Below are 16,169 nucleotides of genomic sequence, written 5' to 3' on the forward strand. Positions count from 1 at the left end.
CTGGTTTGGCACAGTTAAGACTAGTTTGGCCTGGTTTTCCCTGGTTTGGCCCAGTTTGGATTGGTTTGGCCCATGTTGGACTGGATTGGCATTGTTTGGCCTTGTTTGTCCCAGTTTGGCCTGGTTTAGAGCAGTTTGGACTGCTTTGGCCCAGTTTAGACTGGTTTGGCCCAGTTTGGACTGGTTTGGGCAGTTTGGACTGCTTTGGCCCAGTTTAGACTGGTTTGGCCCAGTTTGGACTGGTTTGGCCCAGTTTGGCCTGGTTTGGAGCAGTTTGGCCTGGTTTGGAGCAGTTTGGCCTGGTTTGGCATGGTTTGGCCTGGTTTGGCCCGGTTTGGCCTGGTTTGGCCTGGTTTGGTCTGTTGTGTCCTGCTTTGGACTGGCTTGGCTTGGCTTGGCTTTGCCTGTCTTCTCTTGATGTGGCCTATGTTCTCTTGGCCTGTCTAAGCTTATCTTGGCCTGACTTGGCCTGGTTTCACCTGGGCTGGCCTCACTTGGCCTGGCCTGGCTTTGCTTGGCTGTGTTTGGCTTGGCATGGCTGGATCGGATGGGCATGGGCTGGCCTGTCTTCTCTTGGCCTAATTTGGCTTGGCCTTTCTTAGCTTGGCCTGGCTTGGTTTGCTCTGGCTTGGCTTGGCTTGGTCTGTCCCGGTTTGGCCTGGATTGGCAGGGCTTGGCGTGGTGTGTCCCAGTTTGTCCTGCTTTGTCTTGGTACGGCTTGGCCTGTCTCCTCTTGGCCTGGCCTCTGTTCTCTTGGTCTGTCTTAGCTTATCTTGGCCTCGTTTGTCTTGACCTGGTTTGACTTGTCCCGGTTTGGACTGGCTTGTCCCGGTTTGGCGTGATTTGGCCTACTTTGGCCCGACTTGTCCCGGTTTGGCCTTGATTGGATTAGGTGGCGTGGAGCGTCCCAGCTTGTCCCGCCTTGGCTTGGCATGGCTCGGCGTGTCTTCTCTTGGCCAGGCCTATGTTCTCTTGGCCTGTCTTAGCTTATCTTGGCCTGGTTGGTCCAGTCCTGGTTTGGCCTGGCTTGGCCTGGTTTGACCTGGCTCGGCCTGACTTGTCTTGGCCTGGCTTTGCTTGGCTGAGTTTGGCTTGGCATGGCTGGATTGGCTTGTCATGGCCTGGCCTATCTTCTCTTGGCCTGATTTGGCTTGGCCTTTCTTATCTTGGCCTGGCTTAGCCTGCAATGGTTTACCCTGGCTTGGCTTGGCTTGGCTTGGCTCGGCTTGGCCTGGCTTGGCACAGCTTGGCCTGGCCTATCTTACCTGTCTTGGATTGGCTTCGCCAGGGGAGGTTCAGGCTGGACAGGAGAAAGAATTTTTCCCGGAAAGGCTCATTGGGCACTGGAACAGGCTGCCCAGGGAGGGGCTGGAGTCACCTTCTCTGGAGGTGTTTAAGGGCCGGGTGGATGAGGTGCTGAGGGGCATGCTTTAGGGAGTGTTAGGAAGGGTTGGAGTCGATGACCCAGTGGGTCCTTTCCAACCTGGTGATTCTATGATTCTAGGACTTATCTTGAGCTGGCTTGGCATTGCCTGTCCTGCCTTATCTTGGCCTGTGCTAGCTTGGGTTGTCTTGTCTTGTCTTGTCCTGTATTGTCTTGGCTTGAGTGGCTTGGCCTATCCTGTCTCGTCCTGGCTGGGATTGTCGTGGCCTGGCCTGTCTTATCTTGGTGTTGCTTAGCTTGGCTGGGCCTGAGCTCGCCTATCTTGGCCTGGCTCGGTCTGGCTTGTCTAAGCGTAAGCGTGACGTGGATTGTCCTGAGTTGTCGTGGATTGTCGTGACTTGGCCTGGGTTGTTTTGTCTTGGCTGAGGTTGTCTTGGCATGGCTAGCTTGGTTTGTAATGTCCTGGATTGGAGCAGCTTGTCTTGGCGTGTCTTCTCTCGGCCTGGCTTGGCGTGTCTTGTCTTGTCCTGGATTGTTTTGCCCTGGCATGGTCTGGCGCGTTTTGTCGTGTCTTGTCAGGGCTTGGCATGGAGTGTCCCAGTCTGTCCTGGTTTGTCTTGGTATGGCTTGGCGTGTCTTCTCTTGGCCTGGGCTCTGTTGTCTTGGCCTGTCTTCGGTTCTTGTGGCCTGGTTTGTCTTGTCCCGTTTTGGAGTGGTTTGGTGCAGTTTGGACTGGTTTGGCCCTGTTTGGTCTGTCTTGTCCTGTTTTGGCCCAGTTTAGACTGGTTTGGCCTGGTTTGTCCTGTTTTGGCCCAGTTTGGCCTGTTTTGGAGCAGTTTGGCCTGTTTTGGAGCAGTTTGGACTGGTTTGGCACAGTTAAGACTAGTTTGGCCTGGTTTTCCCTGGTTTGGCCCAGTTTGGATTGGTTTGGCCCATGTTGGACTGGATTGGCATTGTTTGGCCTTGTTTGTCCCAGTTTGGCCTGGTTTAGAGCAGTTTGGACTGCTTTGGCCCAGTTTAGACTGGTTTGGCCCAGTTTGGACTGGTTTGGGCAGTTTGGCCTGGTTTGGAGCAGTTTGGCCTGGTTTGGAGCAGTTTGGCCTGGTTTGGCATGGTTTGGCCTGGTTTGGCCCGGTTTGGCCTGGTTTGGCCTGGTTTGGTCTGTTGTGTCCTGCTTTGGACTGGCTTGGCTTGGCTTGGCTTTGCCTGTCTTCTCTTGATGTGGCCTATGTTCTCTTGGCCTGTCTAAGCTTATCTTGGCCTGACTTGGCCTGGTTTCACCTGGGCTGGCCTCACTTGGCCTGGCCTGGCTTTGCTTGGCTGTGTTTGGCTTGGCATGGCTGGATCGGATGGGCATGGGCTGGCCTGTCTTCTCTTGGCCTAATTTGGCTTGGCCTTTCTTAGCTTGGCCTGGCTTGGTTTGCTCTGGCTTGGCTTGGCTTGGTCTGTCCCGGTTTGGCCTGGATTGGCAGGGCTTGGCGTGGTGTGTCCCAGTTTGTCCTGCTTTGTCTTGGTACGGCTTGGCCTGTCTCCTCTTGGCCTGGCCTCTGTTTCGGCGACATCCAGCAGCAGGACGGTGAGTACTGCGGTGGGGTGGCCATCTGAGGTGGTGGGGCACTTCCCTGTGACGGGAAAAGCCTAGGAAAACCTAAACGGGAGCAGGGCGGGCGGTGCTCGGCTCCTGACACGCGGCAGCGGACGGTCCCGCGCGGTGCCTGACGGGAGGGGGCGGTCCCGGCGGATACCGCGGGAGATTTAAACGGTCTCTTGGGAGCACGGCGACTGGGAGCGCGGCGAAGAGGAGCGAGGCACGTTATTACGAAGGGGCAGTTTGAGCGGCAGTTCGAGCGGTCAGGGCGAGCAGGAAGGGCTCAGGGAGAGGCTGGTGGCTGGTGGCTGACCATGGTGGCTACCAGGCAGAAGATTAAAACTGCTCCGGGTGCTGCAGCGAGCAGGATGGATACTGCCACCCAGACAGAGCCTCAGTGGGTCCATGCAGCCACGCAGACCCTGGGTTGTAGGCAATGCCCCCCTCCAACACCAGCCTGTGCCTCTGATACCGGCTACGCTTGTGGGAGCTGTGCACGAGTCGCAGAACTCCTTCACATGGTGGCAGAGCTGAGGGAGGAGGTGAATAGGTTAAGGACTATCAGGGAATGTGAGAGGGACATAGATCTTTGGAGCAGTGCCCTCGCACAAACCCAGCAGGCTGCTGGAGCCAATGCGGCGGAGCAGCTTGATCCTATAATCTGTGAGGCAGGGGGAACAAGAGTTGGGGGATGGCAGCAGGTTCCTGTCCGGCGTAGGAAACCTGCTCCCCCCACCCAGACAATTAACCCCCAGATAGCCCTCAGAAATAAATATGAAATGCTGCAGGTAGAACCTATTCCCCAGGAAGAAGCAGTGGAAGAAGGAGATGGTCCCCACAGCCTGGAAACATTCCCTAGGCTCCAGCATCCTCGGAGGGCCCTAAAAACATCCTCCGTCAAGAAAAAGAGGAGAGTGATCGTCTTAGGGGATTCCCTTCTTAAAGGAATGGAGGGTCCCATCTGCAGACCGGACCCGCTCCACAGGGAGGTCTGCTGCTTGCCGGGGGCTTCAGTGAGGGATATCAATAGAAAACTCCCTTCCTTGGTGAAGGAAACGGATTACTATCCCCTCTTAGTATTTCAAATAGGTAATGATGACTTACAGCGCAGAAAGCTGAAAGCCATCAAAAGAGACTTCAGGGATTTAGGGAAGATGATTGAGGGCTCTGGAGCTCAAGTGGTGTTTAGCTCCATCCCAATACTAAGGAATATGGAGCAGGAAGTCAGGAACGTACAGATGATTAATGCCTGGCTCCGAGCCTGGTGTGAGGAGAGAGGCTTTGGCTTCTTTGATCATGGGGTGACCCACCCACCCCCAGGTTTTCTTACTAGGGATGGGTCATACTTGTCTCGAAGGGGAACTAAAGTTCTCTCTAAAAATCTGGTTAGGCTCTTAAATAGAGCTTTAAACTAGATGTGAAGGGGGAAGGGGAGGAGACCAGGCTAGTTGGGAATGAGCCTGGAAGTGGGAAACCGGCGGCTGAGAAATGGTGTGCTGGAGAGGACCACCAGTACACCACAATAGGGCAAGTGAGGGCGAGTATAAGTGGGGACAGTAAGGATAAAACTGGGTCTGTGGAATTAGTTATTCCAAGGACCAGTCAATCGAGAATAAACTCTCTTCCCTTTATGAGGGCTGAAGGTTCATCAGCCCAGCTGAAGTGCATTTACACCAATGCACGCAGCATGGGCAATAAGAAGGATGAGCTGGAAGCTGTTGTAGGGCAAGGTGACTATGATGTCATTGCCATCACAGAAACGTGGTGGGATGACTCACATAACTGGACTACAGCTATGTTGGGATATAAACTCTTCAGGCGGGACAGGAAGGGTAGGAAAGGAGGCGGGGTAGCCCTCTATGTCAAAGAGTGCTTTGAAACTCTCGAACTGGATTACGGTGAGGACGGGATCGAGTGCCTATGGGTTAAAATCAGAGGAGCCCACAAGAAAGGGGACTTTGTGATAGGAGTCTGTTACAGACCACCCAGCCAAGAAGAAGCTGCTGATGAACTCTTCTATAAACAGCTGGGGACAGTCTCTAAATCTCTGCCTCTTGTCCTTGTGGGAGACTTTAACTTTCCGGATGTCTGCTGGGAGTACAATACAGCAGAAAGGAAACAGTCTAGGAGGTTCCTGGAGTGCATCGAAGACAACTTCCTTGCACAACTGGTTAGCGAACCAACAAGGGAGGGTGCCTTCCTAGACCTGCTGTTTGTGAATAGGGAAGGTCTTGTTGGGGATTTGACGGTTGGAGGACGCCTGGGATTAAGTGATCATGAGATGATAGGGTTTTCAGTTCTAGGTGGGATTAAGAAGGGGGTTAGCAAAGCAGTCACATTAAACTTCCAGAGGGCAGACTTTGGCCTGTTCAGAAGGTTGATTAGCAAAGTCCCGTGGGAAACAGTCCTTCAGGGCAAGGGAGCCCATGAGGGTTGGGCGCTCTTGAAAAATGAAATCCTATCAGCTCAAGAGCAGGCCATCCCTGTGTTCCGGAAAAGGAGCCGGCGGGGGGAAAAGCCAGCTTGGTGGAGCAGGGTGATCTCAAGATGCGTCAATAAGAAAAAGAAGCTCTATGTGCTCTGGAGGAAAGGACAGGCATCTTGGGTGGACTACAGGGACGAAGTGAGATCGTGCAGGGAAAAAATCAGGAGGGCCAAGGCCCAACTAGAATTAAAACTCGCTAAGTCTGTGAAAGACAACAAAAAGTCTTTCTACAAGTACATTAACAGGAAAAGGAGGACGAGGGAGAATATCCAGTCTCTAGTGGATGCAGAAGGAATAACAGTGACAGGGGATAAGGACAAGGCTGAGGTACTTAATGCCTTCTTCGCCTCAGTCTTTAATAGCAAAGAAAGTTGTTCCTTCTGTTTACAAATCCAAGAGTTAGAGGGGCAGATTGAGGCTCCCGTGATCCAAGAGGAGGCGGTTAGAGACTTGCTTGCCCAGCTAGACGTCCACAAGTCTATGGGGCCGGATGGGATCCACCCAAGAGTATTGAAGGAACTGGCGGATGTCCTTTCCAAACCCCTATCCATCATCTTCCAGAGGTCCTGGCTGACTGGGGAAGTTCCACTAGACTGGAGGCTGGCTGATGTTGTGCCCATATACAAGAAGGGTTGCAGAGAGGATCCGGGGAACTACAGGCCTGTCAGTCTCACCTCAGTGCCAGGGAAAGTCATGGAACAGGTAATCTTGAGTGCTATCATGAAGCACACGCAAGAGAACCGGGTGATCAGGCCCAGTCAACATGGGTTTACAAAAGGCAGATCTTGCCAAACTAACCTGATCACCTTCTATGACAAAATCACTCAACTACTGGATGGGGGAAAGGCTGTGGATGTAGTCTTCTTGGACTTCAGTAAAGCCTTTGACACAGTTTCTCACAGCATTCTGCTTCAGAAACTGTCAGCCTCTGGCCTGGACAGGCGCACACTCTCCTGGGTTGAAAACTGGTTGGATGGCCGGGCCCAGAGAGTGGTGGTCAATGGAGTTAACTCCAGCTGGAGGCCAGTCACAAGTGGAGTTCCTCAGGGCTCAGTACTGGGTCCAGCTCTGTTCAATGTCTTTATCAATGACCTGGATGAAGGCATTGAGTGCACCCTCAGCAAGTTTGCAGATGACACTAAGCTGGGAGGAAGTGTCGACCTGCTGGAGGGTAGGGAGGCTCTGCAAAGGGATCTGAACAGGCTGGACTGCTGGGCCGAGACCAATGGGATGAGGTTTAACAAGACCAAATGCCGGGTCCTGCACTTGGGGCACAACAACCCTATGCAGCGCTACAGACTGGGGGAAGAATGGCTGGAGAGCTGCACAGAAGAGAAGGACCTGGGGGTGCTGGTTGACAGCCGACTGAACATGAGCCAGCAGTGTGCCCAGGTGGCCAAGAAGGCCAATGGCATCTTGGCTTGTATCAGAAATGGGGTCACCAGCAGGTCCAGGGAGGTTATTCTCCCTCTGTACTCGGCACTGGTGAGACCGCACCTCGAATACTGTGTTCAGTTCTGGGCCCCTCACCACAAGAAGGATGTTGAGGCTCTGGAGCGTGTCCAGAGAAGAGCAACAAAGCTGGTGAGGGGGCTGGAGAACAAGTCTTATGAGGAGCGGCTGAGAGAGCTGGGGTTGTTTAGCCTGGAGAAGAGGAGGCTGAGGGGAGACCTTATTACTCTCTACAACTACCTGAAAGGAGGTTGTGGAGAGGAGGGAGCTGGCCTCTTCTCCCAAGTGACAGGGGACAGGACTAGAGGGAATGGCCTGAAGCTCCGTCAGGGGAGGTTCAGGTTGGATATCAGAAAAAAATTCTTCACAGTAAGAGTCATTGGGTACTGGAACAGGCTGCCCAGGGAGGTGGTCGAGTCGCCTTCCCTGGAGGTGTTTAAGGAACGGGTGGATGAAGTACTTAGGGACATGGTTTAGGGAGTGTTAGGAACGGTTGGACTCGATGATCCAATGGGTCCTTTCCAACCTTGTGTGATTCTGTGATTCTGTGATTCTGTTCTCTTGGTCTGTCTTAGCTTATCTTGGCCTCGTTTGTCTTGACCTGGTTTGACTTGTCCCGGTTTGGACTGGCTTGTCCCGGTTTGGTGTGATTTGGCCTACTTTGGCCTGATTTGTCCCGGTTTGGCCTTGATTGGATTAGGTGGCGTGGAGCATCCCAGCTTGTCCCGCCTTGGCTTGGCATGGCTCGGCGTGTCTTCTCTTGGCCAGGCCTATGTTCTCTTGGCCTGTCTTAGCTTATCTTGGCCTGGTTGGTCCAGTCCTGGTTTGGCCTGGCTTGGCCTGGTTTGACCTGGCTCGGCCTGACTTGTCTTGGCCTGGCTTTGCTTGGCTGAGTTTGGCTTGGCATGGCTGGATTGGCTTGTCATGGCCTGGCCTATCTTCTCTTGGCCTGATTTGGCTTGGCCTTTCTTATCTTGGCCTGGCTTAGCCTGCAATGGTTTACCCTGGCTTGGCTTGGCTTGGCTTGGCTTGGCCTGGCTTGGCACAGCTTGGCCTGGCCTATCTTACCTGTCTTGGATTGGCTCCGCCAGGGGAGGTTCAGGCTGGACATGAGAAAGAATTTTTCCCGGAAAGGCTCATTGGGCACTGGAACAGGCTGCCCAGGGAGGGGCTGGAGTCACCTTCTCTGGAGGTGTTTAAGGGCCGGGTGGATGAGGTGCTGAGGGGCATGCTTTAGGGAGTGTTAGGAAGGGTTGGAGTCGATGACCCAGTGGGTCCTTTCCAACCTGGTGATTCTATGATTCTAGGACTTATCTTGAGCTGGCTTGGCATTGCCTGTCCTGCCTTATCTTGGCCTGTGCTAGCTTGGGTTGTCTTGTCTTGTCTTGTCCTGTATTGTCTTGGCTTGAGTGGCTTGGCCTATCCTGTCTCGTCCTGGCTGGGATTGTCGTGGCCTGGCCTGTCTTATCTTGGTGTTGCTTAGCTTGGCTGGGCCTGAGCTCGCCTATCTTGGCCTGGCTCGGTCTGGCTTGTCTAAGCGTAAGCGTGACGTGGATTGTCCTGAGTTGTCGTGGATTGTCGTGACTTGGCCTGGGTTGTTTTGTCTTGGCTGAGGTTGTCTTGGCATGGCTAGCTTGGTTTGTAATGTCCTGGATTGGAGCAGCTTGTCTTGGCGTGTCTTCTCTCGGCCTGGCTTGGCGTGTCTTGTCTTGTCCTGGATTGTTTTGCCCTGGCATGGTCTGGCGCGTTTTGTCGTGTCTTGTCAGGGCTTGGCATGGAGTGTCCCAGTCTGTCCTGGTTTGTCTTGGTATGGCTTGGCGTGTCTTCTCTTGGCCTGGGCTCTGTTGTCTTGGCCTGTCTTCGGTTCTTGTGGCCTGGTTTGTCTTGTCCCGTTTTGGAGTGGTTTGGTGCAGTTTGGACTGGTTTGGCCCTGTTTGGTGTGTCTTGTCCTGTTTTGGCCTGTTTTGGCCCAGTTTAGACTGGTTTGGCCTGGTTTGTCCTGTTTTGGCCCAGTTTGGCTTGGTTTGGAGCAGTTTGGCCTGTTTTGGAGCAGTTTGGACTGGTTTGGCACAGTTAAGACTAGTTTGGCCTGGTTTTCCCTGGTTTGGCCCAGTTTGGATTGGTTTGGCCCATGTTGGACTGGATTGGCATTGTTTGGCCTTGTTTGTCCCAGTTTGGCCTGGTTTAGAGCAGTTTGGACTGCTTTGGCCCAGTTTAGACTGGTTTGGCCCAGTTTGGACTGGTTTAGAGCAGTTTGGACTGCTTTGGCCCAGTTTGGCCTGGTTTGGCATGGTTTGGCCTGGTTTGGCCTGGTTTGGCCTGGTTTGGCCTGGTTTGGTCTGTTGTGTCCTGCTTTGGACTGGCTTGGCTTGGCTTGGCTTTGCCTGTCTTCTCTTGATGTGGCCTATGTTCTCTTGGCCTGTCTAAGCTTATCTTGGCCTGACTTGGCCTGGTTTCACCTGGGCTGGCCTCACTTGGCCTGGCCTGGCTTTGCTTGGCTGTGTTTGGCTTGGCATGGCTGGATCGGATGGGCATGGGCTGGCCTGTCTTCTCTTGGCCTAATTTGGCTTGGCCTTTCTTAGCTTGGCCTGGCTTGGTTTGCTCTGGCTTGGCTTGGCTTGGTCTGTCCCGGTTTGGCCTGGATTGGCAGGGCTTGGCGTGGTGTGTCCCAGTTTGTCCTGCTTTGTCTTGGTACGGCTTGGCCTGTCTCCTCTTGGCCTGGCCTCTGTTCTCTTGGTCTGTCTTAGCTTATCTTGGCCTCGTTTGTCTTGACCTGGTTTGACTTGTCCCGGTTTGGACTGGCTTGTCCCGGTTTGGCGTGATTTGGCCTACTTTGGCCCGACTTGTCCCGGTTTGGCCTTGATTGGATTAGGTGGCGTGGAGCGTCCCAGCTTGTCCCGCCTTGGCTTGGCATGGCTCGGCGTGTCTTCTCTTGGCCAGGCCTATGTTCTCTTGGCCTGTCTTAGCTTATCTTGGCCTGGTTGGTCCAGTCCTGGTTTGGCCTGGCTTGGCCTGGTTTGACCTGGCTCGGCCTGACTTGTCTTGGCCTGGCTTTGCTTGGCTGAGTTTGGCTTGGCATGGCTGGATTGGCTTGTCATGGCCTGGCCTATCTTCTCTTGGCCTGATTTGGCTTGGCCTTTCTTATCTTGGCCTGGCTTAGCCTGCAATGGTTTACCCTGGCTTGGCTTGGCTTGGCTTGGCTTGGCCTGGCTTGGCACAGCTTGGCCTGGCCTATCTTACCTGTCTTGGATTGGCTCCGCCAGGGGAGGTTCAGGCTGGACAGGAGAAAGAATTTTTCCCGGAAAGGCTCATTGGGCACTGGAACAGGCTGCCCAGGGAGGGGCTGGAGTCACCTTCTCTGGAGGTGTTTAAGGGCCGGGTGGATGAGGTGCTGAGGGGCATGCTTTAGGGAGTGTTAGGAAGGGTTGGAGTCGATGACCCAGTGGGTCCTTTCCAACCTGGTGATTCTATGATTCTAGGACTTATCTTGAGCTGGCTTGGCATTGCCTGTCCTGCCTTATCTTGGCCTGTGCTAGCTTGGGTTGTCTTGTCTTGTCTTGTCCTGTATTGTCTTGGCTTGAGTGGCTTGGCCTATCCTGTCTCGTCCTGGCTGGGATTGTCGTGGCCTGGCCTGTCTTATCTTGGTGTTGCTTAGCTTGGCTGGGCCTGAGCTCGCCTATCTTGGCCTGGCTCGGTCTGGCTTGTCTAAGCGTAAGCGTGACGTGGATTGTCCTGAGTTGTCGTGGATTGTCGTGACTTGGCCTGGGTTGTTTTGTCTTGGCTGAGGTTGTCTTGGCATGGCTAGCTTGGTTTGTAATGTCCTGGATTGGAGCAGCTTGTCTTGGCGTGTCTTCTCTCGGCCTGGCTTGGCGTGTCTTGTCTTGTCCTGGATTGTTTTGCCCTGGCATGGTCTGGCGCGTTTTGTCGTGTCTTGTCAGGGCTTGGCATGGAGTGTCCCAGTCTGTCCTGGTTTGTCTTGGTATGGCTTGGCGTGTCTTCTCTTGGCCTGGGCTCTGTTGTCTTGGCCTGTCTTCGGTTCTTGTGGCCTGGTTTGTCTTGTCCCGTTTTGGAGTGGTTTGGTGCAGTTTGGACTGGTTTGGCCCTGTTTGGTCTGTCTTGTCCTGTTTTGGCCTGTTTTGGCCCAGTTTAGACTGGTTTGGCCTGGTTTGTCCTGTTTTGGCCCAGTTTGGCTTGGTTTGGAGCAGTTTGGCCTGTTTTGGAGCAGTTTGGACTGGTTTGGCACAGTTAAGACTAGTTTGGCCTGGTTTTCCCTGGTTTGGCCCAGTTTGGATTGGTTTGGCCCATGTTGGACTGGATTGGCATTGTTTGGCCTTGTTTGTCCCAGTTTGGCCTGGTTTAGAGCAGTTTGGACTGCTTTGGCCCAGTTTAGACTGGTTTGGCCCAGTTTGGACTGGTTTGGGCAGTTTGGCCTGGTTTGGAGCAGTTTGGCCTGGTTTGGAGCAGTTTGGCCTGGTTTGGCATGGTTTGGCCTGGTTTGGCCCGGTTTGGCCTGGTTTGGCCTGGTTTGGTCTGTTGTGTCCTGCTTTGGACTGGCTTGGCTTGGCTTGGCTTTGCCTGTCTTCTCTTGATGTGGCCTATGTTCTCTTGGCCTGTCTAAGCTTATCTTGGCCTGACTTGGCCTGGTTTCACCTGGGCTGGCCTCACTTGGCCTGGCCTGGCTTTGCTTGGCTGTGTTTGGCTTGGCATGGCTGGATCGGATGGGCATGGGCTGGCCTGTCTTCTCTTGGCCTAATTTGGCTTGGCCTTTCTTAGCTTGGCCTGGCTTGGTTTGCTCTGGCTTGGCTTGGCTTGGTCTGTCCCGGTTTGGCCTGGATTGGCAGGGCTTGGCGTGGTGTGTCCCAGTTTGTCCTGCTTTGTCTTGGTACGGCTTGGCCTGTCTCCTCTTGGCCTGGCCTCTGTTCTCTTGGTCTGTCTTAGCTTATCTTGGCCTCGTTTGTCTTGACCTGGTTTGACTTGTCCCGGTTTGGACTGGCTTGTCCCGGTTTGGCGTGATTTGGCCTACTTTGGCCCGACTTGTCCCGGTTTGGCCTTGATTGGATGAGGTGGCGTGGAGCGTCCCAGCTTGTCCCGCCTTGGCTTGGCATGGCTCGGCGTGTCTTCTCTTGGCCAGGCCTATGTTCTCTTGGCCTGTCTTAGCTTATCTTGGCCTGGTTGGTCCAGTCCTGGTTTGGCCTGGCTTGGCCTGGTTTGACCTGGCTTGGCCTGACTTGTCTTGGCCTGGCTTTGCTTGGCTGAGCTTGGCTTGGCATGGATGGATTGGCATGGCGTGTCCTTTATTGGACCAGCTTGGCCTATCTTCTCTTGGCCTGATTTGGCTTGGCCTGTCTTATCTTGGCCTGGCTTGGCCTGCAATGGTTTACCCTGGCTTGGCTTGGCTTGGCTTGGCTCGGCTTGGCCTGGCTTGGCACAGCTTGGCCTGGCCTATCTTACCTGTCTTGGATTGGCTCCGCCAGGGGAGGTTCAGGCTGGACATGAGAAAGAATTTTTCCCGGAAAGGCTCATTGGGCACTGGAACAGGCTGCCCAGGGAGGGGCTGGAGTCACCTTCTCTGGAGGTGTTTAAGGGCCGGGTGGATGAGGTGCTGAGGGGCATGCTTTAGGGAGTGTTAGGAAGGGTTGGAGTCGATGACCCAGTGGGTCCTTTCCAACCTGGTGATTCTATGATTCTAGGACTTATCTTGAGCTGGCTTGGCATTGCCTGTCCTGCCTTATCTTGGCCTGTGCTAGCTTGGGTTGTCTTGTCTTGTCTTGTCCTGTATTGTCTTGGCTTGAGTGGCTTGGCCTATCCTGTCTCGTCCTGGCTGGGATTGTCGTGGCCTGGCCTGTCTTATCTTGGTGTTGCTTAGCTTGGCTGGGCCTGAGCTCGCCTATCTTGGCCTGGCTCGGTCTGGCTTGTCTAAGCGTAAGCGTGACGTGGATTGTCCTGAGTTGTCGTGGATTGTCGTGACTTGGCCTGGGTTGTTTTGTCTTGGCTGAGGTTGTCTTGGCATGGCTAGCTTGGTTTGTAATGTCCTGGATTGGAGCAGCTTGTCTTGGCGTGTCTTCTCTCGGCCTGGCTTGGCGTGTCTTGTCTTGTCCTGGATTGTTTTGCCCTGGCATGGTCTGGCGCGTTTTGTCGTGTCTTGTCAGGGCTTGGCATGGAGTGTCCCAGTCTGTCCTGGTTTGTCTTGGTATGGCTTGGCGTGTCTTCTCTTGGCCTGGGCTCTGTTGTCTTGGCCTGTCTTCGGTTCTTGTGGCCTGGTTTGTCTTGTCCCGTTTTGGAGTGGTTTGGTGCAGTTTGGACTGGTTTGGCCCTGTTTGGTGTGTCTTGTCCTGTTTTGGCCTGTTTTGGCCCAGTTTAGACTGGTTTGGCCTGGTTTGTCCTGTTTTGGCCCAGTTTGGCTTGGTTTGGAGCAGTTTGGCCTGTTTTGGAGCAGTTTGGACTGGTTTGGCACAGTTAAGACTAGTTTGGCCTGGTTTTCCCTGGTTTGGCCCAGTTTGGATTGGTTTGGCCCATGTTGGACTGGATTGGCATTGTTTGGCCTTGTTTGTCCCAGTTTGGCCTGGTTTAGAGCAGTTTGGACTGCTTTGGCCCAGTTTAGACTGGTTTGGCCCAGTTTGGACTGGTTTGGGCAGTTTGGCCTGGTTTGGAGCAGTTTGGCCTGGTTTGGCATGGTTTGGCCTGGTTTGGCCCGGTTTGGCCTGGTTTGGCCTGGTTTGGTCTGTTGTGTCCTGCTTTGGACTGGCTTGGCTTGGCTTGGCTTTGCCTGTCTTCTCTTGATGTGGCCTATGTTCTCTTGGCCTGTCTAAGCTTATCTTGGCCTGACTTGGCCTGGTTTCACCTGGGCTGGCCTCACTTGGCCTGGCCTGGCTTTGCTTGGCTGTGTTTGGCTTGGCATGGCTGGATCGGATGGGCATGGGCTGGCCTGTCTTCTCTTGGCCTAATTTGGCTTGGCCTTTCTTAGCTTGGCCTGGCTTGGTTTGCTCTGGCTTGGCTTGGCTTGGTCTGTCCCGGTTTGGCCTGGATTGGCAGGGCTTGGCGTGGTGTGTCCCAGTTTGTCCTGCTTTGTCTTGGTACGGCTTGGCCTGTCTCCTCTTGGCCTGGCCTCTGTTCTCTTGGTCTGTCTTAGCTTATCTTGGCCTCGTTTGTCTTGACCTGGTTTGACTTGTCCCGGTTTGGACTGGCTTGTCCCGGTTTGGCGTGATTTGGCCTACTTTGGCCCGACTTGTCCCGGTTTGGCCTTGATTGGATTAGGTGGCGTGGAGCGTCCCAGCTTGTCCCGCCTTGGCTTGGCATGGCTCGGCGTGTCTTCTCTTGGCCAGGCCTATGTTCTCTTGGCCTGTCTTAGCTTATCTTGGCCTGGTTGGTCCAGTCCTGGTTTGGCCTGGCTTGGCCTGGTTTGACCTGGCTTGGCCTGACTTGTCTTGGCCTGGCTTTGCTTGGCTGAGTTTGGCTTGGCATGGCTGGATTGGCTTGTCATGGCCTGGCCTATCTTCTCTTGGCCTGATTTGGCTTGGCCTTTCTTATCTTGGCCTGGCTTAGCCTGCAATGGTTTACCTTGGCTTGGCTTGGCTTGGTTTGGCCTGGCTTGGCACAGCTTGGCCTGGCCTATCTTACCTGTCTTGGATTGGCTCCGCCAGGGGAGGTTCAGGCTGGACATGAGAAAGAATTTTTCCCGGAAAGGCTCATTGGGCACTGGAACAGGCTGCCCAGGGAGGGGCTGGAGTCACCTTCTCTGGAGGTGTTTAAGGGCCGGGTGGATGAGGTGCTGAGGGGCATGCTTTAGGGAGTGTTAGGAAGGGTTGGAGTCGATGACCCAGTGGGTCCTTTCCAACCTGGTGATTCTATGATTCTAGGACTTCTCTTGAGCTGGCTTGGCATTGCCTGTCCTGCCTTATCTTGGCCTGTGCTAGCTTGGGTTGTCTTGTCTTGTCTTGTCCTGTATTGTCTTGGCTTGAGTGGCTTGGCCTATCCTGTCTCGTCCTGGCTGGGATTGTCGTGGCCTGGCCTGTCTTATCTTGGTGTTGCTTAGCTTGGCTGGGCCTGAGCTCGCCTATCTTGGCCTGGCTCGGTCTGGCTTGTCTAAGCGTAAGCGTGACGTGGATTGTCCTGAGTTGTCGTGGATTGTCGTGACTTGGCCTGGGTTGTTTTGTCTTGGCTGAGGTTGTCTTGGCATGGCTAGCTTGGTTTGTAATGTCCTGGATTGGAGCAGCTTGTCTTGGCGTGTCTTCTCTCGGCCTGGCTTGGCGTGTCTTGTCTTGTCCTGGATTGTTTTGCCCTGGCATGGTCTGGCGCGTTTTGTCGTGTCTTGTCAGGGCTTGGCATGGAGTGTCCCAGTCTGTCCTGGTTTGTCTTGGTATGGCTTGGCGTGTCTTCTCTTGGCCTGGGCTCTGTTGTCTTGGCCTGTCTTCGGTTCTTGTGGCCTGGTTTGTCTTGTCCCGTTTTGGAGTGGTTTGGTGCAGTTTGGACTGGTTTGGCCCTGTTTGGTGTGTCTTGTCCTGTTTTGGCCTGTTTTGGCCCAGTTTAGACTGGTTTGGCCTGGTTTGTCCTGTTTTGGCCCAGTTTGGCCTGGTTTGTCCTGGTTTGTCCTGTTTTGGCCCAGTTTGGACTGGTTTGTCCCAGTTTGGACTGGTTTGGCATGGTTTGTCTTGTTTTGGCCCAGTTTAGACTGTTTAGGAGCAGTTTGGATTGGTTTGTCCCAGTTTAGACTGGTTTGGCTAGGTTTGGACTGGTTTGGCCTGGTTTGGCCAGTTAGGACTGGTTTGGAGCAGTTTGGAATGGTTTGTCATAGTTTGGACTGTTTTGGTATGGTTTGTCCCAGTTTGGACAGTTTTGGAGCAGTTTGGACGGTTTTGTCCCAGTTTGGACTGTTTTGGCATGGTTTGTCCCAGTTTGGACTGTTTTGGAGCAGTTTGGACTGGTTTGGCCCAGTTTAGACTGGTTTGGCCCGGTTTGGACTGGTTTTGCCCAGTTTAGCCTGCTTTGGCCCAGTTAGGACTCGTTTAGCCAAGTTTAGACTCGTTTGGCCTAGTTTGGACAGTTTTGGAGCAGTTTGGACTGTTTTTGCATGGTTTGTCCCAGTATGTACTGTTTTGGAGCAGTTTGGAGTGGTTTGGCACAGTTCAGACTGGTTTGGTCCGGTTTGGACTGGTTTTGCGCAGGTTGTCCTGGTTTGGAGTAGTTTGGCCTGGTTTGGCCCTGTTTGGACCAGTTTGGCCCGGTTTGGCCCGGTTTGGCCTGGTTTGGTCTGTTATGGTCCT

The sequence above is a fragment of the Cuculus canorus genome, chromosome 4 (assembly GCF_017976375.1).
Source record: "Cuculus canorus isolate bCucCan1 chromosome 4, bCucCan1.pri, whole genome shotgun sequence".
Lineage (NCBI taxonomy): Eukaryota > Metazoa > Chordata > Aves > Cuculiformes > Cuculidae > Cuculus > Cuculus canorus.